The 27,561-nt window shown below is 41.3% G+C and overlaps 1 long non-coding RNA gene across 1 annotated transcript in view; it reads right to left on the reverse strand.

Annotated features, from left to right (window-relative positions):
• Window positions 1-24,388, reverse strand: part of LOC141378397 (uncharacterized) — a 97,862-nt gene extending 73,474 nt beyond the window's left edge. Inside the window, exons 1-2 of the long non-coding RNA XR_012392962.1 lie at window positions 23,982-24,388; window positions 18,529-18,849 (exon numbers count right to left, since the gene is read on the reverse strand). This is a non-coding gene — a long non-coding RNA (uncharacterized lncRNA). The remainder of the gene's footprint in view (window positions 1-18,528; window positions 18,850-23,981) is intronic.
• Window positions 24,389-27,561: the final 3,173 nt, after the last annotated feature.

Here is a 27,561-nt window from a genome sequence, read left to right on the forward strand (position 1 = left end):
TAATACCCCTCTCTTTCATTACGGCGGCGCACACGTTTAATGTCAATCGTGCTGAAAGAAGCGCATCTGAGAGAAGCCATGAAGAGACGAGCGATGACACTCACATTCACAGTCGGAGAGTTCGCAACACGCACCATCTGTGTGTTTCCACTAATTAGTCTAAATGGATATAAATATTAAGGAAAGTGTTTCCAATGACAAGCTGTTTCCCGTGTCTGCGTCAGGACTGGCTTCCTCCAGCTCCGCTTTATATCGGTGTGTGTTCAGAACTGGGGGAGAGCTGCTAATCCTAAATTAAAAAGTTCTACAACTTGCTTAAAAGCTTGACGTGGCGCTCAGGAATGGGTTTAAAGTCAGAGTAAACCGGAAGCTGTGCAATGGCCCCGCCTCCGAGCTCTTCTGATTGGTCCACTGCTATGGAACTAACAGTGATGAGCACCGCTGTGTTCAATTTGAAGATCTTTTAACATGACACGACGTCTAAAAAATGCGGTGCGTCAAAAGATGTGAAACACAAGCGTAGTGGTCAATTTGCTCTTATTAAATATTAATGTTCAACAAATCTTATATAACAAATGATGCTTTTTATTTGAAAACACCTAGTAAACATTCAAAGAAGGTAAATTCTTATTTGCCAGATATTACGGCATGGAATGAACCAAGTAAAAACAAAATGATGAACAATATGGAAGCGATGTTGCAGCAGCTGATGGCCCATATCATATAGTCATCAGTAGAGTATTAATACTGCTAAGCTTATTGTACACATTGACAAGGATTATTTATACAGTGCAGGGATGGGACATGTAAATATCCTGTTGATGTTTAGAAATCTCTGGAAAATGCAGCACGTTGTTTTGTTTTTGGGAAAGTATGTTACATAAAAATGAACGCTTTAACATTATGCATGATGTCCTGCACATACGACACTAATAGATGCTTCATTTAGCCTATAATAACAGTAATCATGTTCCGGTCTACAGTGTATGTACACTTGTATTGATCATTTACAGCAAGTAAACACAACCATTTGAGGGCCAAATAATATATATACCTTATGTTTTTGTAAATAGTAAAATTATTTAATTAAAATGCATTGTATTTGATCACAAAAGGGCTAATTAATCTGTAAAAAACTGTAAAACACTTTTATTATATATATAATTACATTTTTATATAACTTGCATAATATATTTTAAATATCTAAATATAAATTTTAAAAAAAATGATATTGTATATGCATACTGTACATGTGTTTATTTACACACAAGCACACACATACTGTATATATATATATCAGTCAGAATTATTCGCTCCCTTTGAATTTCTGTTTTAAATATTTCCCAAATGATGTTGAACAGATTGAGGAAATGTTCACAGTATGTCTGATAATATTTGTTCTTCTGGAGAAAGTCTGATTTGTTTTATTTCGGCTAAAATAAAAGCAGTTTTTAATTATTTAAACACCATTTTAAGGTCAATATTATTGGCCCCCTTAAGCTCTATATTTCAATATTCTACAGAACAAACCATCATTATACAATAACTTGCCTAATTACCCTAACCTGCCTAGTTACCCTAATCACCCTAACTTTACCCTAATTACCCTAGTGAAGCCTTTACTTCTCACTTTAAGCTGTATAGAAGTGTCTTGAAGAATATCTGGTCTCAGATTGAAATGCTGTTCAGTGCCCTGTGCTGTCGAACTCATTCACATTCATTTTACACACACTTTGGCTGTGGATGGCCTGTAAGTACAATCCTCTGTATCCCCTTGGGGTCCTGTGGGTAAAATCCTCTGTATCCCCTCAGGACCCCGTCCTATTAACCCTCAGCCAAACAAAACCCCATCCAATTAGCCTCATCCGACATGTATCTCCACGCACACGCTTATCAATCATTATTCATATTGATTATGCACTCGAGAGGAAAGCTGGCATTGATTGCTGAAAATTAGCCAGAACAGAAAGCAGAGAGGCGACTGAGTTAGAAACCCACGCCGTGTTTATTACATTTCAGCCTGGAGGTGTTTTTTTCTGGAGCGCTTGTCAAAGTTTGATCCGCTGTCTGCATCTCTGACCCGCTGTGTGTTTCCTGACCCACTGCTGACCGTTTGACCCAGAGAAGCTCAGCATCCTTGACCCAGCAGAGCCTTTGGAGAAGTAAACGCGACGGCATCAAACGTCCAGGATTCTCTCCACAGGCTCTCGTTACTGTTTCTGTCTCCCACATCAAATATTTACAGCACACGCACCGGTAAATAAGTGATGACGGCAGATCCTCTCACTGATGAAACTGCAATTACTGCTGCAGCTCTGGGTCACACTGATGGACTAAATGCTCAGCTCAACGTAATAATAATAATAATAATAATAATAATAATAATAATAATAATATTATTATTAATAAATAATAGCAATGATAATAATAGTAAATAATAATAATAATAATAATATTAATAATAATAAGAAGAAGAAGAATAGTAAATAATAATAATAATAGTAAATGTTAATAATAAATAATAATAATAATAATAATAATAAATAATAGCAATGATAATAATAGTAAATAATAATAATAATAATAGTAAATAATAATAATTATAAAAAAATATAATAATAAAATAAGAATAACTGAATGAATCAGAAACACTTCACAATATGGCTCAGAAGACCAAAAAAAAAAGATATCATTGTGTCATATATATAGTTATACACTCACCGGCCACTTTATTAGGTACACCTGTCCAACTGCCTGCTAACCAACATTTCTAATTAGCCAATCGCATGGCAGCAGCTCAATGCATTTCAGCATGTAGACATGATCAAGACGATCTGCTGCAGTTCAGAGCGAGCATCAGAATGGGGAAGAAAGGGGATTTAAGAGACTTTGACCGTGGCATGGTTGTTGCTGCCAGACGGGCTGCTCTGAGTATTTCAGAAACTGCTGATCTACTGGGATTTTCACGCACAACCATCTCTAGGGTTTACAGAGAATGCTCCGACACAGAGGAAATATCCAGTGAGCGGCAGTTCTGTGTGCGCAAATGCCTTGTTGATGAGGCCAGAGGTCAGAGGAGAATGGCCAGACTGGTTCCAGCAACAGTAACTCAAATAAGCACTCGTTACAACCGAGCTCTGCAGAAGAGCATCTCTGAACACACAACACGTCCAACCTTGAGGCGGATGGGCTACAGCAGCAGAAGAGCACACCGGGTGCCGCTCCTGTCAGCTAAGAACAGGAAACTGAGGCTACAATTCACACAGACTCACCAAAACTGGACAATAGAAGATTGGAGAAACGTTGCTGCTCTGATGAGTCTCCATTTCTGCTGACACATTCAGATGCTCGGCTCACAATTTGGCCTCAACAACATGAAAGCATGGATCATCCTGCCTTGTATCAGCGGTTCAGGCTGGTGGTGGTGGTGTAATGGTGTGGGGGAGATTTTCTTTGGGTCCATTAGTACCAATTGAGCATCAACGCCACAGCCTACCTGAGTATTGCTGCTGACCATGTCCATCCCTTTATGAGCACAGTGTCTCCATCTTCTGATGGCTACTTCCAGCAGGATAACGCAGCATGTCATAAAGCTCAATCATCTCAGACTGCTGAACATGACGATGAGTTCACTGTACTCAAATGGCCTCCACAGTCACCAGATCTCAATCCACTAGAGCAGCTTTGGAATGTGGTGATTTTGGCAGTGTGTATGGGTGTTTCCCAGTACTGGGCTGTGTAAAACATATGCTGGGATAGTTGGCAGTTAATTCCGCTGTTGCGACCCCTAATAAATAAGGGACTAAGTCGAGATTGTAATTAATGTATTGCTTTCTCCCCTTCGTAACTGAAGGAACATGGATCTGCAATGCATTTGGTTTCCCCTAGATTTATTTTAAAACAGTGTTCAGCCCAGGATGTCTACTAATATCTAACAGTGCTGTAGTACTTGTGTGCGTGTGCAGCTGATGGGTAATTCACACACACACACACACACACACACACATCCGCATCGCTGTCTTTAGAGCAGTCGTTGATAATTAGGGCTCTTTCTCTGCTTCTCGCAGGAAAAAAAAGAGGAAATGGATCCTCCTCCAAGAGCGTCCTGCGGGGTTTCATTCTGCGGACATCACTTTTTTGGGTCAGCGAGTTAATGCTAAAAATATGTCCTGCCAAGACCCCTGCATTTATCAGGGTGGGTGTTGTGTGTCAGACTCAGCGTGTGTAATTCTCAGCGGGACTCTTTGCTGAACGCCAGTATTATGTGTGCTGTGATATAGTCTGCTGCCTCACTACACACTGCAGTGGTAATTAGACAAGCTCCTGCTCCCTTCTGAGTGATCACTGACCCGTCAACACCTGAAGACCACCGCTGCGGCTGACCACTCACGCTGAGGTCAAACACTGCGTCAGGAGATACAGAGAGCTGCTGCTTTACTGAATAATCACACACACACACACACACACACACACACACACACACACACACACACACACACATGTTGGGAGTGCACCAACCAAAGTTTCATCTGTATATTACATTGATAGGAAAACCAAAATACCATCTGTTGTGGTGATTCTACAGTTGCTATGGTAACACAACAACTATAGTAGTAACTGATCTGTTGTGGTGATTCTACAGTTGCTATGGTAACACAACAACTATAGTAGTAACTGATCTGTTGTGGTGATTCTACAGTTGCTATGGTAACACAACAACTATAGTAGTAACTGATCTGTTGTGGTGATTCTACAGTTGCTATAGTAACACAACAACTATAGTAATCGAGCTGTTGCTGTGATTCTATAGTTACTATGGTAACACTACAACCAGTCAGAATGAGCTAGCAAAACCCTGACAACCACTCCTGAGCATTGAACAACCACCTACTGAAGCAACATCCTGTCGACAATACAAAACACCTCAGAGATACACTCCAACATCCATCGAGCAAAAGCCTAGCAACCACTTAGTAGCACCATGACAACCACTCTAAACACTTTGCAACTGATCTAGTAACACCCTGACAACTATTAAAACACCTTGGAAATATAATCCAGCATTCACCAAGCAAAACCCTGACAACCACTCTTGAGCATTCTAGCAACCACATACTGTAGCAACATTCTGTCAACAATACAAAACACCTTAGCAATACACTCCCACATCTACCGAGCAACACCATGTCAACCGCATTGAACACTCTAGCAACCACTTAGTAACACCATGACAACCACTCTGAACACTCTAGCAACCACTTAGTAACACCATGACAACCACTCTGAACACTCTGGAACTGATCTAGCAACGCCCTGGCAAAACACTCCAACACCCACCAAGCAACACCCTAACAACCTCTCTGAAAACTCTTAAAACACCCTGGCAACCACTCAAAACATTCTAGTAACCACCTATTAGCACAGTGACAACCACTCTGAACACTCTAAAAAACACCTAGCAGCACATGGCCAAAACAAATGCACCATTGCAAAACACTCCAACAGCCACTAAGCAACATCCTGGCAACCACTCTGAATTGTCTAGCAACCACATAGTAACACAGTGACAACTGTTCTGAATACTCTAGAAACCACATATTGTAGCAACATCTTGTCAACAACACAAAACACATTAGCAATGCACTCCAACAGCCACCAAACTACACCCTGGCAACCACTCTGAACACCCTAGCAATGACCTAGTAACACAATGACAACCACTCTGAACACTCTAGAAACCATCTAGTAACACCCTGACAACAATACAAACACCTTAGAAACACAATTCAACATCCACCAAGCCAAACCCTGACAACAACTTTGAAACCATCTTCTCTTGAAACCATCTAGCAACAGCCTAGATACAACATTATTCAAGCTACACCCTGGCAACCACTCTAAATACTCTAGAAACAACCTGGTAACCATCAACATTCTAGCAACTACCTATTAACACCATGACAACCACTATGATCAATCTAGAAACCTTCTAGCAACACCCTGACAACAATAAAAAATTACATGCTGGCAAAACAATCCAACAGCCACCATGCAACATCCAGGCAACAACTCTGAGCACCCTAGCAATGAACTAGTAACACCATGACAAACACTCTGAACTCTCTTGAAACCATCTAGCAATACCCTAGATACAACATCCACCAAACAACACCCTGGCAACCAATCTGAAAACTCTAGAAACACCCTGGCAACCACTCAGAACACTCATGCAACCACCTAGAAACACCTTGGCAACCAACCTACGTCAGAGCATGGTGGCATTATTAATTGTTTCTCATGCTTCTGTTTTCTCCTCATTCATCTGCGAGTGCTAATCATTGTGTCAGTGATGATCAGAGAGCACCTGGAGGAGTGTGTGTGTGTGTGTGTGTGTGTGTGTGTGTGTGTGTGTGTGTGTGTGTGTGTGTGTGTGTGTGTGTGTGTGTGTGTGTGTGTGTGTGTGTGATGTGCAGGGACACCGCAGGCCAAACACTGCATCACACACTGATGAAGCAGACATGAGCTCCACAAACACACCTCACACCTGCCCTCGGGCTCCAAGATGCCCCTGGAGAAAACACTGTGATGCGGAGCAAAACACCTGTGTGAGATCTGAGGACACACACTACAAGAGCAACAACCTCTAGACCAGAGTTTAACAGAGCAATACACTTGTCACACATCCCCTGGAGGTAAACAATTGATTCTGAATCCATTCGGCAGATCTACGGCTCTGATGAGAACACTTTTAGCTTAGCTTAGCATAAGTCATTGAATTGGATTAGACCGTTAGCGCCTTATTATTAAAATAACCAAGGAATTTCAATCATATTGCCTGACTCTTCTGTAGTTACATTGTGCACTAAGACTGAGAAAAGGAACAGTTTCCTAGGTTATATTACGCTAATGATTACTGCTGGGTGCTAGTTTCAGAAGCTGTGTAATATCAGTGTACTTCTGAGCCCAGCAAAATCCCTTGATTACCAAGTCAGAATGAGAGTAGAGTGCCTAACCGTATCAGCATAGAAAAAGCACCTTGTCATTTTCTGTAAAAAAAAAAATTAATAATAATAATAAAAGTGTAATTATCCAAACTGTTTGGTCATTTTTGAGTCAGATGCTAATGGTCTAATCCGATTCAATGATTTATGCTAAGCTAATATAAAAAGTGCTTCCATCAGACCCGAAGATTGGCTGAGTGGATTATAAAATGGTAAAACACAACTGTTTAACTCTAGGAGAGCTTTAAAATGTGCATATAATCCAAAAGAAAAGAAAAGAAAAGTGGATTGTTCTTATGCAGAATTCAGAAACAATAGTTGTTAGCGATTATTGATTAGCTACACATCTGTAGAAATTCAAGGTCACGATAGCAACCACCCAGAATGCACTAACAAATGAATAAGCAAAAGCATGACAGCCAACTAGAACACTCCAGAAACAGCAACAGACAAATCGAATTATCCAAACTCTTTGAGCATTTTTAAGGCAAATGCTAATGGTCTAATCAGATTCAATGATTTATGCTAAGCTAAGCTAACAGTGCTCCCGGCAGACCCGGAGATTGGCTGAGTGAATTAAAAAATGGTAAAACTCATCTGTACGACTCTAGGGCTGCTCTAAAATGGGCATAGTTTCTAAAACACATGTTGAGTGCTCCTATGCTGAATTCAGAAACAATAGTTGTTAGCAATTATTGATGAGCAACACCCTGGCAGCAATTTAAATTCATCATGGCAACCACCCAGAACGCTCTAAAATCTGAATAAGCTAAATCATGACCACCATGTAGAACACCCTTAGAAACAGCAACAGAAAACTGTAATTATCCAAACTCTTTGGTCATTGATGAGCCAGATGCTAATGGTCTAATCTGATTCAATGATTTAAGCTAAGCTAAGCTAAAAGTGCTCCCGCCAGACCTAGGAATTGGCTAAATGGATTCACAAGTGTTAAACTCTAGGGGTGCTGCAAAATGAGCATATTAAAAAGAAAAAGAAAAAACACTGAGTGTTCCTCTGCAGGATTCAGAAATCGTTATTAGCGCCACAAGTGGCCATTCAGTGAACTGCAGCCGTGTTTATTTCTCGTGCACACGGGACCTTTTCAATCCTCCATGTGAAAGCTCTTGGATTTTTGTACTGTATTTGTAAGCTTTTTAGCAACAAAAAGTGAATAAATCATCAAAACCATACATATAACTTGTTTAGCCTTCAAAAACGATTACAGTATGCCAGCCAAAATCACAGAGCGCATATGATGAGGATCTGTACAGCAATTTAGGCTTCACAGACTCATGACTGAACGCATTCATGAAAACAAGAGCATTTATGAGCTTTAGACTCTGGCTGCAATCTGACGAGCTTTCCATAACTCTCCCAGTCATTTCTAGATGAATTGAATAATTTTAAACAGACCGCGCTCACAAAGAGCTGCTGTCCTATAGCTTAGCAACCAGGAGAATGCTGCATTTACTGTACACGTCTCCATCAGGTGTGCTCACATTGTGTTGTAGGAGAGACTCTTTTCTTCTGACCTTCTCCAGTAAAACACATCTACATGCTTTAATCAAGATTCACTGGAGAAGAGAAACGACATGCTAAATATTGTTTTCTAAAAGTGTCAAACTATATTTGCATGCATTTGGGTTGTTCTGAAGGCCTAAAATGCAAACTTATAAAGTGTTGTTTTTTAGATTAAATACCTGCCAAACTCATCTGAATGTGAACCACACAACTATAAAACACACAGAGACGTTATGAGCAATCATTCTCACATTAAACTAAAAAATCTATTATAATTTATAGCGAGCAGCACGGTGGTTTAGTGATGTCGCACTGTGGCCTCACAGCAAGAGGGTCCCAGGTGGAGTCCTGTGTGGAGTTTGCATGTTCTCCCCAGGTGCTCCGGTTTCCCCCACAGTCCAAACACATGCGCTATAGGGGAATTGAACCAAACTGGCCGTAGTGTATGAGTGTGTGTGGGTGTATGGGTGTTTCCCAGTGATGGATTGTGGCTGAAATGGCATCTGCTGCATAAAACATGCTGGATAAGTTGGCGGTTCATTGCACTGTGGCGGCCCCTGAGGAATAAAGGGACTAAGCCGAAGGAAATTGAATCAATGAATAATAGACTTGGTCATTTACTATAAATTATTACTACATTAGTTTTTCATTTGGCAACTCTACGGTCTTCGATCATTTGCCATCATCAGTAAATGTAAAAATTACAATGTAAAAGTTTGAATAATTTATTTGTGATGACCGGCAACCACCCAGAATGCTCTAACAAATTTATAAAAACATCTAGAACGCTTTAGAAACAGCAACAAAAAAGTGTAATTATCTGAACTCTTTAATCATTTTTGAGCCAGATGCTAACGGTCTAATCCGATTCAATGATTTATGCTAAGCTAAAAGTGTTCCCGCCAGACCCGGAGAACAGCTGAATGGATTCAACAATGGTAAAACTCAATTGTTTCACTCTAGGGCGGCTGTAAAATGAGCAATTTCCAAAAAAACATTGAGTGTTCCAATGCAGAATCCAGAAACAATAGTTAAATAGCGCCACAAGTGGACGTTCAGTGAACTGCAGCTTCACTAGGGTAATCAGGGTAAAGTTAGGGTAATTAGGCAAGTCATTGTATAACAGTGGTTTGTTCTGGAGACAATCCAACACTAATATTGCTGAAGGGGTGAATAATATTGAGCTTAACATGGGTTAAAATGCTTTTATTCCATCCAAAAAATACAAGACTTACTCCAGAAGAAAAATTATTAACAGAAAACCGGTCAAAAACTGTTTATTAGAGTCTTCTCTGCCTGTCTGTTGCTGGATGAGAGATGGATCTGCTTTCCTCTCGACCCTCCGCTGCTGCAGCTTCATCTCCTGCCCTCTGAACAACTGTTTCTGGGGTTTTAATTAGAGCCTGTGCTCCTGCAGTCGTCTTTCTCCCAGGGGGACGCATGTAATTATTACCGCCACTGTCACCTGACTGACGGCCATTACGGCTCCAGAGACACGGTCCACTGCTGGAGCCCAGAGCCCGGCGCATGAAAGTCCTTAAAGTACATTCATTCAACTCTTTTCAGCTTAGCCCTTTATTAATCACACATTGGATGCCCTTCCTGCTGCAAGCCATCACTGGGAAACACCCACACACCCTCATTCTTGCACACACACTCATACACTACGGCCAGTGTAGTTGATCAGTTCCCCCTATAGCGCATGTGTTTGGACTGTGTGGGCAACCGGAGCCCCTGAAGGAAACCCACACAGGGAGAACATCCAGGACTCGAACCAGCGACCTTCTTGCTGTGAGGTGATCGTGCAACCCACTGCGCCACCATGCTGCTCTTTAAAGCACATATGAAATCAATCTAACCATATTAATTTAGCCATATTATAGCCAGATTAACCATATTAATCAATCTAACCATATTAATAAACAACTGATCTGTGCAGTTGATCAAATTCAATTCCTTGCAAGATCGAGCTCTATATTCAGATAAATGCACAGCAAAAGTAGTTCCGGCAGATTCTGAGTGCTTTACAGCCCCATATCACTACGCTGAATGGTTTGAGTTTCCTCACACCTATCAGTGTCTAATATGCAGCATTTAGAGCTAAATAATGAGTCTACACTGACGCAGCTCAGGATCGAGCTTCAGTACCGGCCTGTTTTTCAGGAAGTGAGTGTGTGTGGATGATGTGCGTTCCACAAACAGCTCATCACTCCTCTGTTGATTCGCATTTAGATGCATCTATCAGCATAACTCGTGCAGGATAACTGACCTCTTGACTTATTCATGTCATATCAGGCTCAACACGTGTGCTTTTCCGTGACTGACAGCTCTCAATGAACTGCGCTATCGATTTTGCTGCGAAAGGGCTCCGGGATCAAAAGTTTGCCTGCAAAATACAAAATAAATCAAGCCGGACAGTGGAACAATGTGCTCCGCTGATAAAAAATGCATGAGCTTTTGAAAAGAGTGGAAGCGCTGAAACTTTCTGGATTAAGAGGGAATGGAGAGAGCGGGACGGCGGGAAAGCATCGCTGTGAAAGATTGAAGATTCACATTGAAGATCAGCATCACAGAACACACTCATCTAGACTTCAACATCACATCTCTAAATCAGCATATAGGTCATCTCATATCCTCATAAGAAAGGGCCTTAGTACATCTAAGAGGTTGTTTATTGCAGAATAAATCCTGACAGGTTTATTAAAGCACAGCAGCTGCTGTAGAAGACTGAAGACTTCATTCTGGGATAACAACCGGCGGGATGTACTTTATCCTGATTATTAAAACATGAAAACTAGACACAAAGCATTGTTCTGAGTTGTAAGAGTTTATTAATTCTTTATTTTAACACACAAAGCTGACAGAATGAAAACAGCTGATGGAGAATTAGCCTCTATTTCAGAGGTTGCCACAGTGGAATGAACCACCGACTATTCCAGTATATGCTTTATGCAGTGAATGCTCTTCCAGCTGGGAAACACTCATACACACTTATTCACACTCATACACTACGGCCAGTGTAGTTGATCAGTTCCCCTATAGCGCATGTGTTTGGACTTGTGGGGAAACCGGAGCACCCGGAGGAAACCCACACCTACACGGGGAGAACATGCAAACTCCACACAGAAATGCCAACTGGCTTAGCCGGGACTCAAACCAGAGACCTTCAAACAGTTTTATGTCACATTCTTTTCAGCTTTCAGTTGATACTTCGATGTCAAAATGTCATAATATTGACACGTATGTGCTCACGTTTATGCATTAATAGCTCAACAGCCATATATCTCTGATGAACTGTGAGCTGTGGTGTGTTGAGTGCAGGTTAGTTTCTGGTGTGTGTCCCCTTGGTTCATCACTGCTTTATCTGCCTCGTCAACCTCGAAATCCAATGAAGCTGCATTGGCGAAGGATGTGCACTGACTGGATTTACGTCCGTCAGTATTAACATATGAGATGTTTCACTTTCATTAACGCCAGCGCAAACTCCCCGCCGCGCTGATAAGGCTGGGTTAATCTGGATTTTACTTGCATTTAATCCACAGTGATGTTAAATCTATCCCAGATTTATGATTATCATTGAGCTCAGCGTTAATAAGTTCTGGCGTTCAGAGGAGAATCACTGAAATCTTCAATAACACTCAGGACATGAGGAGGAAGATGAGTTTAAAGAGTGAAGACGGAAACACTGTGATTGGTTCACTTTAAAAATAAATATGTGGGGTTATCTCAGTGTTGGGTCAAAGTGTTGGGTTATCTTTTTGTTTTAATTAACTTAAATGAAAGCGTATTTAAAAATAACTCAAGGTTGGGTCAAATAAGGACAAGCCCAACTTTGCTTTTTATTCAATTTACATTTCATTTATATTATAAACAAAAAAAAACACTGTTGGGTCAAATAAGGACAAACCAAACTTTTTTCATTTAATTTAAATGTAATCATAAAAAAATAACCTAGCATTGGGTCAAGTTAGGACAAACCCAACATAGTTTTTGTTCAATTTGAATTTAATTTAATTTTGTTTTATTAAGCTTAAATTAAGTTACAGTTTTATTTTAAAAATACCTCCATGTTGGGTCAAATAAGGACAAACCCAACTTTGTTTTTATTAAATTTACATTTAATTTAAATATAAACAAAAGTAACCCAATGTTGGGTCAAATAAAGACAAACCTAACTTTGTATTTAATTGAAATGTAATTATAAAAAAATAACCTAACAGTGGGTCAAATAAGGACAAACACATTTTTTATTTAATTAAATTTTTTATTTGAAAAATAACTCAACTTTGGGTCAAATAAGGACAAACCCAGCATAGTTTTATTCAATTGAAGTTTCATTTAAATAATAAACAAAAGTAACAAAATGTTGGGTCAAATAATGACAAACCAACTTTGGGTTATTTTTTTTTTTGTTTGTTTTATTAAACTTAAATTAAAATAAATTTTTATTTTAAAAATAACTCAGTGTTGGGAAGAATTAGGACAAATCCAACTTTGTTTCTTAATCAATTTAAATTTAACTTAAATAATAAACAAAAATAACTCAATGTTGGGTCAAATAAAGACAAGCCCAACTTTTCATTTAATTTTAATGTAATTTTTGAAAAATAACCCAACATTGGGTCGAATAAGGATAAAACTAAAAAAAATTTTCTTAATCAATTTAAATTTAACTTAAATAATAAACAAAAATAACCAAATGTTGTGTCAAATAACTACAAACCCCTTTTTTATTCAATTTAAAAGTAATTTTAAAAATAACCCAACACTGGGTCAATTAAGAACAAACCCAATTTTTTAACTTCATTTTTAATTCAATTTAAATATTTTTTTTTAAATAACCCAATGTTGGGTCCAACTGAGGACAAACTAAACATTATTCATAATCAAATAATTAAATTCAGATTGAATAAAAAATTACCCAATGTTGGATCAAATGAGTAATACATTTTTTTCGTAATTAACCCAATGCTGACTCCAATTAAAGACACATTCAACATTCATTCATTCATTCATTTTCTTGTCAGCTTAGTCCCTTTATTAATCCAGGGTCGCCACAGCGGAATGAACCGCCAACTTATCCAGCAAGTATTTACACAGCGGATGCCCTTCCAGCCGCAACCCATCTCTGGCAATCATCCACACACACACTCATACACTACGGACAATTTAGCCTACCCAATTCCCCTATAGCGCATGTGTTTGGACTGTGGGGGAAACCGGAGGAAACCCACGCCAACACAGGGAGAACATGCAAACTCCACACAGAAACGCCAACTGAGCCGAGGTTCGAACCAGCAACCTTCTTGCTGTGAGGCGACAGCACTACCTACTGCGCCACTGCCTCGCCCACATTCAACATTGTTTTTTAAATTAAATTCAAGCTCATTTAATTTTTTCACCTATACGATGGGTTTGTTCGTCTATAATTTACCATTGGGCTGCAATGACCCAACACTTTTCAGACTGTACAATCAGTCCAGAGCCATAACTGATGATATATTAAAGCATACCAAGTCCAAATACCCACAGTTCCCTTCAATGGGCCATGCCAGCCCTATGACAATGCTCTGGGCAGCGCTCAGCTTTTCTTCAGACGTGCTGAGCAACAAGCTTCAACCAAATGCTCACTTTCAGCCATGACCCATCAAACACTGTCGTATTGTCAACCCTCCTGTCCTCTAGAATTCAGTATAGAGCGTTTTCACCTGGGTCAAACAATGACCCGCCCTCACTGAACCTGGAAAATAAAGCTGATCCATATCAGTCCTAACATCTGTTTAGCATGATGAGTGTGGCAATGTTGAGCTGTCAATCAACAGGAGGGTTACGTCAGGGGGGGTTGGTTTTTTTTTGATGGGGTAACCTATTCCTGAACACTTAGAAAAGTCAAGCCCCCCCCATTCCTCAATAACCCGCATGATTTAAGCCCTCATTAAAGAGTCCATGACGCACACGCCAAAATATTGAGCAGAAGAAGAGCGTTCCCAAGCAGGAGAGCAGTAGTGATGCACACACACACACACACACACGCACACACACACGCACGCATGCACACACGACTAATAAACACTGCAATATTTATAATCAGCGCTGTCAGCTTTCATTTCACTTCGACGGTGAGGTGGAGGGTGTCCAGGGGTCCCGTCAAAAGCCTGTCAGAGCCGGAGCAAAGGTGTTGTTTACCTGTGTGTGTGCGTGTGCGTGCGTATGTGTGATGGAGAGCACAGGTCAAAGCCCAACAAGCTGTGCCAGCAGAGGGCTCACACACGCAAACACACACTCACACTCACACATAGACACCTGCTGGGCGAGAGAAGTGTCTGTCCGGGCGGAGCAGCTGCTCACTGACTCATGAAACAGAAACACACACACACACACAAACACACACACACACACAGTCAGTCAGGACGCGTCTTTAAAACGCCTTTGAGCTGGGGTGAAGAGCGTCTGCTTATGAATAAACATGGCTGCGCATTAAACGTGATGTAGTGTGGACGTGACAGGTCTTGTTCTTCAGTCAAGGTGAACATAATGCGCTCTTTCATCATATTTACAGTGCACTCTCCTTCCCCAGCGCTGTTTACTGATGCTCTTTACACACATTCATCAGCTTCCTCCTGTACAGACGAGCTCAGAGCTGCAGGATATTAACACAGATGCAGACCGTCTCTCTCCCATCACTCTCTGTGCCGAGGTGAAGTTTCATTAACCATATTTAAACGCTCTGTTCACTCAGAAATGAACATGAACTCATGCCATCTTTATGTGGACTTACACCTCTATGAGTTTCCTAAGTAAACTTCACACCTGCTATGGAGGTCAGTATGTGCCAGCAATAAGCATTCTCCCTCATAATGGCACATATTGACCTCCATAGCTGAGAAAATGACTGAAGAGGTTAACTGGCAGCAGCTAGCACTCTTCAGAATCTACAGGGACGCGTTCAACAGGAGAAAGACACTCATAACGGTTTTGAACAAGGTGAAGGATGAGTAAATGATGACAGAGCTGACTTTATTTGGGTGACCCGTGTCTTTAATGTAAGCATATTGCATTGTCCTGAATCACTAGCCTATGGTAAGTGTTTACAGTTTATGTTATACAGTTTTAGACACAGACACATGTTCTGTATGAATAACCTCCTAACATTATTCAGCCCATCATCATCAAAACTACAGACACCAGCATAACACAATCTGCTGTACGCTGCTGTAAGTGTGGTTCCAAACTGTAGTGCTCAAAACTGCACACTTCAAAGGGCCCTTACAGTGAAGGGTTTCAAAGGGCACAACTGATGGACACTTCATGTACACATGATGCTTTCTGCAGGGAAACTGTCTGATGACACACTGACAGACAACTGGACGCTCAGAGGTTGCCTAATAGCTCCACCCTAAATGACTGATAGCTCCACCCTAAATGACTGATAGCTCCACCCTAAATGACTGATAGCTCCACCCTAAATGACTGATAGCTCCACCCTAAGTGACTGATAGCTCCACCCTAAATGACTGAAAACCCCACCCTATATGACTAATAACCCCACCCTAAATTACTGATAGCTCCACCCTAAATGACTGATAGCCCCACCCTAAAGAACTGATAACCCCACCTTAAATGACTGATAGCTCCACCCTAAATGACTGATAACCCCACCCTATATGACTGATAACCCCACACTAAATGACTGATAGCTCCACCTTAAATGACTGATAGCCCCACCCTATATGACTGATAACCCCACCCTAAATGACTGATAGCTCCACCCTAAATGACTGATAACCCCACCCTATATGACTGATAACCCCACCCTAAATGACTGATAGCTCCACCCTAAAGAACTGATAACCCCACCCTAAATGACTGATAACCACACCCTTAATGACTGATAGCTCCACCCTATATGACTGATAACCCCACCCTAAATGGCTAATAACCCCACCTTAAATGACTAATAACCCCACCCTAAATGGCTAATAACCCCACACTAAATGACTGATAACCCCACCCTAAAGAACTGATAACCCCACCCTAAATGGCTAATAACCCCACCTTAAATGACTGATAACCCCACCCTATATGACTGATAACCCCACCCTAAATGGCTAATAACCCCACCCTATATGACTGATAACCCCACCCTAAATGGCTAATAACCCCATAACCCCACCCTAAATGACTGATAACCCCACCCTAAATGACTGATAACCCCACCTTAAATGACTGATAACCCCATAACCCCACCCTAAATGACTGATAACCCCACCCTAAATGGCTAATAACCCCACCCTAAATGACTGATAACCCCACCCTAAATGACTGATAACCCTACCCTAGATGACTAATAACCCCACCCTAAATGACTGATAACCCCACCCTAGATGACTGATAACCCCACCCTAAATGACTGATAACCTCACCCTAGATGACTGATAACCCCACTCAAAAAGACAGGTCGCAGTCTTAAAGGCCTGAAAGCCCCACCCAAAATGATTGATAGCCCCGGCCTAAATGCCTTCCATGTGACCAGAAGTGAAGATCAGTTGTTTTGAGGGTGAGGTTCTACTTTATATAGTTTATAAGATGATCTACTGTAAACATATCTGACAGTAGATGTTGATTTAAAGGTAACTCTTCAGGAATGTGCGCCAGTAATATCAGAAGTGTCTATTTTTATTTTAATGCAGACTTTAATACTTGAGTGAAGTGCACTTATTTGATGAATATGCCTGCTGGGTCAATAGTGCAGCATGTGTGTGTGTGCATGTGTGTACGTGTGTGTGTGTGTGTGTGTACTCCTCCTCCTGCAGCCGGTCAGTGCGGGTCGGTCAGCGAGTGATGAATCAGCGGGCAGATGCAGGGTGACTGTCAGGTCCTGCGCCGGGACAGAATGAGGAGTGCCCGCGGACACACACACACACGCACGCACACGCGCTCATCCAAGGGTGTAATGCACACATGTACTGCTGCGGCCGCGCTCTATTTCTGGCCAAAGGACAAAAGGGCCGCTGTTAATCATGCAAACACTCTTTGTTTCAGTGTGTGTCGTACATCACGCTGACGTGTGTGACACATGAGCACGTGCTGAGATCAGTGTGTGTGTTGGATTCCATCAGCCCTGCCCTGTCAACCGTGACGTGAAGAAAACAGCGACCTGGCAATCGGCACATGGCAGATTAAAGGGATATTTCACTCAAAACATGAGCGCCCTGTCAGCGCTTTCACTCCCAGCCAATCAGCCGGCTGCATGCAGCACAACTCATAAACCCCGCCTCCTCCATGTTAACCAATCAGACTTGAGTACAAGTTTGAAAATGAATCGCAAAAGAATTCCCCGAAATAAGGTTTTGGTCAATGAAGTTGGTGTTTTTACCCAGTCATTTAATGCTGTAAAAACAGAGCGTCTCATCAAGATTGAAAGTGGCGACTGATTTATTTAAATTTTTAACAATATAGTTAATGTCAAATGATTTCTGAAAATTTGTTTTCTTTTCTCCAATATTTCCCAGATGCTGTTTCTCAGATGCAGGAGTTGACAGTGTTTCCTCTAATCCCTGTTCTTCTGGAGAAAGTCTGATTAGTTTTATTTGGGCTAGAATAAAAGCAGTGTTTAATAGTGTTAAAGTCATGTTAAGGTCAATATTATTCACCCCTTCAGCAATATTAGTGTTGGATTGTCTCCAGAACAAACCACTGTTATACAATGACTTGCCTAATTACCCTAACTTTACCCTAATTACCCTAGTGAAGCCTTTACATGTCACTGTAAGCTGAATACTAGTGTCTTGAAGAACATCTAGTCTAGTATTGTGTGCTGTCATCATGGAGAAGAGGAAACACATCAGCTGTTAGAGATGAGTTATTAAAATTCATCTCTTCGTAAACTGAAATTGCCTGAAATACATTAAAGAACTGAAATTGAACAGGAGGGCTTGTAACTCTGAGTTGTCTGTCTGCGCTCAGCGTCAGCAGGGGTGTTTTGGGCGTATATACACAGTACCTGTGGCTCCGGGCTGCAGTAATGGGGTCAGTTTTCCGCTCTTCTTGGCTCTCCGTCCCACATGAAGGGCAGGTCCTCCACCCGACGGCCATGATTTATGGATGTGCGCATCATTAGAGCCGCGGTGGCCTCTCACCTGTCAGATCCACTCACTAAAGCCTCCTCCTGCCCTGGGCGCCGCTGCCCTCTCCGCAGGCAAGGTTCTGGAGCTTTCTTTTCTGCCCAACAGCTTATCCGTTCAGATCGCGGCCATGGGCTTCAAGCCCAGCGCCTGGAGGAGCGGAGAGAGCCTGTCAGATCCTTCACGTCCTTTGTATCAGTCTAGAAAACACAATGAAATATAATGTCTTAATTTTACATGTCATTTAACCCTCGTGCTCAAATCGACTGCCCTTTTGTTATGTTGGGGGCTGTTTTTGCCCCATTGACTTCCATTATAATCACGTTTACTGATTGAAAAGACATAACACTAGATAACCATGCATTCTTTCTCTGTGTTTCAGCAAACGGAATGATTGTTTTGTGACTTCCTATTTTGACTTTTATTTTTGGGAAATATATATATACACACTTACTGGCCACTTTATTAGGTACACCTGACTAGTACCAGGTTGGACCCCTTTTTCCTTCAGAACTGCCTTAATCCTCTGTGGCGTAGATTCAACAAGCTACTGGAGATATTCCTCAGAGATTTTGCTCCATATTGTCATGATAGCATCACACAGTTGCTGCAGATTTGTCGGCTGCACATCCATGATGCCAATCTCCCGTTCCACCACATCCCAAAGCTGCTCTATTGGATTGAGCTCTGGTGACTGTGGAGGCCATTTGAGTACAGTGAACTCATCGTCATGTTCACCAGTCTGAGATGATTGAGCTTTATGACATGCTGCGTTATCCTGCTGGAAGTAGCCATCAGAAGATGGAGACACTGTGCTCATAAAGGGATGGACATGGTCAGCAGCAATCAAGAATGCATGATTCCCTGCTGTCACGGGTTTGCAATCAAATAATGTGATTATAATATAAGTCGATAAGGCAAACACAAAACAAAAGGGAAGTACATTTGAAGAGTACACGAGGGTTAAATACATATAAAACAGTCAGAGTAAATGCACCGACTTTAGCAATGTGCACTAGCGAGATAAACATTGTCGATTCAGATTTGATGTAGACTCTCATGTAGAGACACACAGAAGAAAGAGGCTCTGGCCGGAGAGTGAAGGGCTTCTGGGAGCTTTTGGGAATTGTCTTCAACTTTGCCTTGAGCGAGGGTTCAGGCCAAACTCAGCATCTCCAACAGGAGACCACCGCACATCCAGCCTGTCAGATCCACAGCGGGAGTCAGATTCACTGTCTACAGATCAGATCTCCAGCCTAAAACTGCATATCTGCACTGTAAAGGGGAGCTAGTGTGCAGACAGGACTTTTAAACCCAGTGTGTGTGTGTGTGTGTGTGTGTGTGTGTGTGTGTGTGTGTGTGTGTGCGTGCGCTCACACACTTGTAAATATTAGTGCACTGCACAGCTGTAGAAACACATAAACTCATCAGGATCTTTGGCAGGATTACAGCCATTATCATGATGAAGGCTGAGACAGCGGACTGACTAATGTGACGACTGCATCCTGCATCCAGCACCCGGAGGAAACCCACGCCAACACGGGGAGAACATGCAAACTCCACACAGAAACACCAGCTGATTCAACCAAGGCTCAAACCAGCGACCCTCTTGCTGTGAGGTGACAGTGCTAACCACTGAGCCACCGCCCATAATGAGATTATATCAAATATTAAAGTGACCCATTATTTTAGATTTAGGAACAGACATTTAGCAGTGATTGTCTAAAATCTCATGCAGTAATAAGAAGATCATCAGTGGAGAAAACAGCAGAGCACAGGTGAATGTGGGAATGCACAGCCGCTGTAATAATCGTCATCATAATAAGCGTGCATAATTGATTAATTGGCGTGTGTAAGAGCTCGGTGGAGTGTGTAATGGTCTGGATGTCTGCGCTGTGTGTGAGTGGAGCCCATATGCCAGCGGTTGGAGGAACGGCCCCGTATGGGGGTCAACATAAACGCAGCGCCAGAGTGTTTGCAGCGCCATTAATTCCTGCGCGCAGTTTTCTGCTTTGCTCATGCCGTGTGTGTGTGTGTGTGTGTGTGTGTGTGTCATAATCACAGATTCCTATGGTGGAGTGAGCCGGGCGGCAGCAGATGGAGGACTGAACCGCTCACTGCACTAATGATACCAGTGGAGTAACTGCAAACAAGATCCCAATCACACACACACACACACACACACACACACACACACACTGTTCCCTGCTGGACACTTAACACTCATTGCTAAAGATTACTGAACAACCATCATGACTGCATCTACATCAACTCTTCAAAAATATCCCTGCATGAACAGATTTAGAGGCGGCAGAGCGGCCACTTTATTAGGTACACCTGGCGAACTGTTCGTAAACGCACATTTCTAATCAGCATGGCAGCAGATCACTGCAATTAGGCATGTAGACATGGTCAAGACGATCTGCTGCAGTTCAAAGCGAGCATCAGAATGGGGAAGAAAGGGGATTTAAGAGACTTTGACCGTGGCATGGTTGTTGCTGCCAGACGGGCTGCTCTGAGTATTTCAGAAACTGCTGATCTACTGGGATTTTCACGCACAACCATCTCTAGGCTTTACAGAGAATGCTCCGACACAGAGGAAATATCCAGTGAGCGGCAGTTCTGTGGGCGCAAATGCCTTGTTGATGAGGCCAGAGGTCAGAGGAGAATGGCCAGACTGGTTCCAGCTGATAGAAAGGCAACAGTAACTCAAATAAACACTCGTTACAACCGAGCTCTGCAGAAGAGCATCTCTGAACACACAACACGGCCAACCTTGAGGCGGATGGGCTACAGCAGCAGAAGAGCACACCGGGTGCCGCTCCTGTCAGCTAAGAACAGGAAACTGAGGCTACAATTCACATAGACTCACCAAAACTGGACAATAGAAGATTGGAGAAACGTTGCTGCTCTGATGAGTCTCCATTTCTGCTGACACATTCAGATGCTCGGCTCACAACAACATGAACGCATGGATCATCCTGCCTTGTATGCAGCAACTGTGTGATGCTATCATGGCTGAAGAACCTGTGAACATCGTCACACTATATATTGTTTTAACACAGTTTGGGAGCAGCCTGCACAACACTAGAGTGTCTGAATCAGGTCTAAAATAGCCGCAGTGAAACCGAGGCCTCATAAATCTGTCTGCGGTGTGGTCTGCGTCCGCTTGTCTGATTGTTCTCTGTCCGGAGACTGTAAATCAGTCTGAGTCCAGCAGGAGACGACTAAACCTGTTTCCTCAGGGTCAGAGACTGACTCCTGAAGGCAGAACTTATCAGACGACACAGATCTGATCTTCATGTCACACTGTAACATCCCAGTCATCTGACTTTACCAAGTGCCGCATGGTCCTGCATCTGCAGTTGAAGTCAGATTTAGCATACTATAAGCTAAGTCTGTGTACTTGTCTATCTATCTATCATCTGTCTGTCTACTTTTTTATCTATCATATTAATTAATACTGGAAACATGCTAAAACATGCTAATTCAAACTAGAAACATGCTAGTAGCATGCCAGTTCATTTTGAATTCATGCTAACGACATATTAATTCATACTGGAAACATTCTAATAACATACTAATTCATGTTAATAAGCTAAGTCACACTATCATATCTATCATATCTATCTATCCATACATTTATATAATGCTAATTAATACTGGAAGCTAATTTAAACTAGAAACATGCTAGCAACATGCTACATCATGATGAATATGTTAACATTGTGCTAATTCAAGCTAGAAACATGTTAATCATACTAGAAACATGCTACCAAGCTAATTCATACTGGAAACATGCAAATAACATGTTAATATATGCTAATAAGCTAAGTTTATCTATCTATCTATCTATGTTAAAACATGCTAATTCAAACTAGAAACATGCTAGTAGCATGTCAGGTCATATTGAATTTATGCTAATGACATGCTAATTCATAGTGGATACATGCTAATAACATACTAATTCATGTTAATAAGCTAAGTCATATTATGTATCTATCATATATATCTATCCATACATTTATATAGAGCTAATCAATACTGGAAGTTAATTTCAGCTAGAAACATGCTAGCAACATGCTACATCATGATGAATTTGTTAACAACGTGCTAATTCAAGCTAGAAACATGTTAATCATACTAGAAACATGCTACCAAGCTAATTCATACTGGAAACATGCAAATAACATGTTAATATGTGCTAATAAGCTAACTCTATCCATCTTTCTATCTATTTATACTTTTTCATCTATCATGTAAATTTATTCTGGAAACATGTTAAAAACATGCTAATTCAAACTAGAAACATGCTAACATGCCAGTTCATACTGAAATTATGCTAAAAACATGTTAATTCATACTGGAAACATGCTAATAATATACTAATTCATGTTAATAAGCTAAGTCATACTATCAATATGTCTATCTAGAAACATGTTAATCATACTAGAAACATGCTACCAGCGAGCTAATCTATCTATCTATCTATCTATCTATCTATCTATCTATATATATATATATATATATATATATATATATATATATATATATATATATCATGTTAAAACATGCTAATTCAAACTAGAAACATGCTAGTAGCATGCCAGTTCATTATGAATTCATGCTAATGACATGCTAATTCATAGTGGATACATGCTAATAACATACTAATTCATGTTAATAAGCCAAGTCAAACTATATATCCATTATATCTATCTATCCATACATTTATATAATGCTAATTAATACTGGAAGCTAATTTAAACTAGAAACATGCTAGCAACATGCTACATCATGAGGATTTGTTAACATTGTGCTAATTCAAGCTACAAAACATGTTAATCATACTAGAAACATGCTACCAAGCTAATTCAACATGCTAATAACATGTTAATATATGCTAATAAGCTAAGTTTATCTATCTATCTATCTATCTATCTATCTATCTATCTATCTATCTATCTATCCATCTATCATGTTAAAACATGCTAATTCAAACTAGAAACATGCTAGTAGCATGCCAGTTCATTTTGAATTCATGCTAACGACATGCTAATTCATAGTAGAAACATTCTAAAAACATACTAATTCATGTTAATAAGCTAAGTCACACAATATATCCATCATATCTATCTATCCATACATTTATATAATGCTAATTAATACTGGAAGCTAATTTCAACTAGAAACATGCTAGCAACATGCTACATCATGATGAATTTATGTTAACAACATGCTAATTCACACTAGAAACATGTTAATCATACTAGAAACATGCTACCAGCAAGCTAATGACGGCATAATAGAAGGAAGTCACAGCTTCACTTGCCTTTAGCAGCTTCTGCTATGAGCTAGTTGTCAGCAGTGGAGATTATCTGATGTTCTGTTTTGCTCCTGCTGCAGTTTGTAGAGGCGTACAGGACCAGTGGACGTCTCCTCCTCTTAAACACATGATGAAGTCCACACAGGAGTCTTGAATCATCTTTATTAAACTAACCTCTGTCCCCAACCACTCATAGACGAACAGCTTTCATCAAATGCTCTGGGTCGCCTGCGATGATCTCGTCATTAATGTGGCAGCTCTCCTGCGAGGAGCCTCTTTCCTCACACGCCGCACATTCACGCATTTAATGTTCCTTATTAAGAAATGAATCATCTTTGTGGCGGAGCAGAGGTGCAAATGACCAGAACCACTTCATTAAAGACAAACCAATTAAATCAGCTTGATTTGAGCGTGCGGGGAAATGAGCTGCGGCTGCCGTTGTTAAACTTCACCGCCGGATTATTGAGTTAATGGCACAGATAATTGACAGACACTCGTAAGCGCTTAACAACAGCGTTTAACAGCAGAAGAAGACCCCGATATTCAGCGTGTGCACTGATTCTGCAGGAGTCATGAGATTTAAAGGTGTATTTAAGGACAAAACATTAGTGTTCACACTGAGAGGGTCGATTCAACACGTTGTTGCTTTCTCTAGTAGCTGGATTTAAAGCGTACACGCCTCACACATCTCTCTTTTGAATGCATATGTTTAATAGGAAGCTCTACAATATTCAAGCTCATTCTGAAAACGTAGCCCTGCGGACGTTTCTGGAGACTGCGATTTACGTAGCCGGAGGTACGTATGGCTGCATTTAATTTTTTTAAGCCATCGCTACTTGGCCGTGTGACGCCGCTCCTCTTCGGGCTCGCCAGCTGACGGCTCACCTCCATGTGGAGGGCTTTCCCGCTGCAACCGGGTAGTCCGGTTAGCTCGTCGTGTACGTCTGCGGGATGGAGACCCAGAGGGGAGCTGACTGCGAGGACGGCGACGACCGGATTCGAGTCTTTGGAAGAGAATCAGGTAAGACAAAAACAGAATCCAAAAAATAAAGCAAACGAGTTCATAACAGGGTGAGAACGTGGCGAAATCCGAAAATGCGGTAAAAATCAGATGAGGGGCGTTTCTTTTTCTGGACGGCTTTTGTAAATCGTTGCTTGGGTTTAAGAAAGCAAGCAGACGGGTCAATTGGTAAAACCGGTTGGGTTTAGCGAAGGAGGAGGAGGGTGGGTCGGCCGGTCGCCCAGTCAATCATTCAGTCAGTCGGACAGACAGTCGCTCGACAGCGCCCTCCAGAGGCTTTATGCAAGAACAGCGCATGCACAATTGTCTCTCCCGAGAGGTGTTCAAGATGCAGATTCACGAAAACAAAAACTGCACAAATGCACACATCCCAGGATGTATTTCGCAGTCTCAAGAAATGTCTGCGGGACTACGTTTCCAGAATAAGCCTGAGTTGACAATATTATATTTGTGCATATACATTAGATTAGTCAGCACTGAAGCCAAATCTAGAGCTCATCTAACAAAATAACTTACAATAACAGCCCAAAAACTAGAACAGCCACATTTATATGATAGAGAAAAATATTAAATACACATTTAAAAAAAGAGGAAAAAAATCAAGAGATGCAAAATAAAAAGTAAAAATGTAGTTGAAATTTTGCAGTTTGTACTTTATTTTTGCAATATTTTTTGCTCGAATTTAATTGTATCTTTCGATTTCTAAATGTGTTTGGTGACTAAAATATAATTTAACAAATAAATCTGTTGCTGCGTCCCAATTCGCATACTATCCGTCCTAAATAGCATTTGAAAATAGAATTAGCATATCCCAAATCGTAGTATGTAAAGAGTATGCTATAGATTCCTGGATGGTTTACTATTTCTGGTAAAAACTTGAAGAGTAGAAATGTCCATCCTATAACCGCTCATATTGCCCACAGTACATTGTGTGTTGGACGTGAATTTGATTAGAACTACAAATGCGGGTGAAAAGTGTAAATAAACTACAAACATGATGGACGACAAAGACCACCGTTCATGAAGAGAGGCTTTGGTGAAGATGTTTGTATGAGTGTTCATTAATATCGAGCCCACGGAGCATATTTAATCTGTGTTATATTTCATCTGCAACAACAATACTTCTATAAAGATGTGTTTGGACATTAACGACTGAATGCGGAGTTACCCAAAGACCTGAGGAGATTTCCAACACAGGCTCATTCTGAAAATAGAGCCCTGTGTACATTTCTGGAGAGCGTGAATTATGTAGCCAGAGGTATGTATGGCTGCATTTCATCATGAAATAAACGCTACAGGGTGATATGATGCCGTTTATTTTCGGGATACCAGCTGACCGCTTACATCCATGTGGACGGCTTTCCTGCTGTAACCAGTATGTACCATTAGCTCACCATGAACATCTTGGACTGGAGATGCAGAGAGGAGTTGATGACGGGGTTCGAGGCTGGTAAAGAGCAGTTCCAGAAAGCAGATAAGACAAAATCAAAAGGCAAATCATACAAGACAAGTAAATAACAGGGTGAGAATGTGGGAAAATCTGAAAACGTGGTAAAAATTAGGCGAGGGCTTTTCTTTTTCTGGATTGCTTTTGAAAATTGTTAGTTGGGTTTAGGGAAGGAGGAGGGTGGGTCAGTTGATCTGTCAGTCAAACAGTCAGCCAACAGCGGCCTCTGGTGGATCTACGTGAGAACAGCAGGTGCGAATGGCACTCGTGAGAGAAATTTGAGATCTCTAAAGTCTACACTGGGCGAAACAGTGGCGCAGTAGGTAGTGCTCTCACCTCACAGCAAGAAAGTCACTGGTTCGAACCTCGGCTCAGTTGGCGTTTTTGTGTGGAGTTTGCATGTTCTCCCTGCGTTTGCGTGGGTTTCCTCCGGGTGCTCCGGTTTCCCCCACAGTCCAAACACATGCGGTACAGGTGAATAGGGTAGGCTAAATTGTCCGTAGTGTATGAGTGTGTGGATGTTCCCCAGAGATGGGTTGCGGCTGGAAGGGCATAAGCTGCGTAAAAACTTGCTGGATAAGTTGACGGTTCATTCTGCTGTGGCGACCCCGGATTAATAAAGGGACTAAGCCGACAAGAAAATGAATGAATGAAAAGTCTACACAGCGACCTCTGGTGGATTCAAGAAAATAAGAACTGCAAAAAAAAAAGTAGCTCCTGGGACACGTTTAGCGCTCTCCAGAAATGTATATAGAGGTAGGTTTTCAGAATGAGCCTGGGTTGGAGATTTCTCCGCATGAAAGACTCGTGAATGGCAGATTATCCTGCTGCTGCTTCTCCAATAAGGCAGGACATTAAATATGACAGAAATGTGGATGACTGACCGCGCTCGCAACACAACCATCTATTAACGAGGAAGTAGTGTGTCCCAAAGCTTGCATACTCTTCTGTTACACACTCAAAAGTACATACTTTACCTTCATGAAAAAGTAAGTACTTTTTAGGGTGTAGTATAAGTATGCGAATTGGGACGCATCTCACACACACACACTCACAGACACATGAACACTCTCACACACATCTGCTTCATGTCTTAGAATATCCTGGTGTGTGTGTGT

Source organism: Danio rerio, chromosome 17, assembly GCF_049306965.1.
Source record: "Danio rerio strain Tuebingen ecotype United States chromosome 17, GRCz12tu, whole genome shotgun sequence".
Lineage (NCBI taxonomy): Eukaryota > Metazoa > Chordata > Actinopteri > Cypriniformes > Danionidae > Danio > Danio rerio.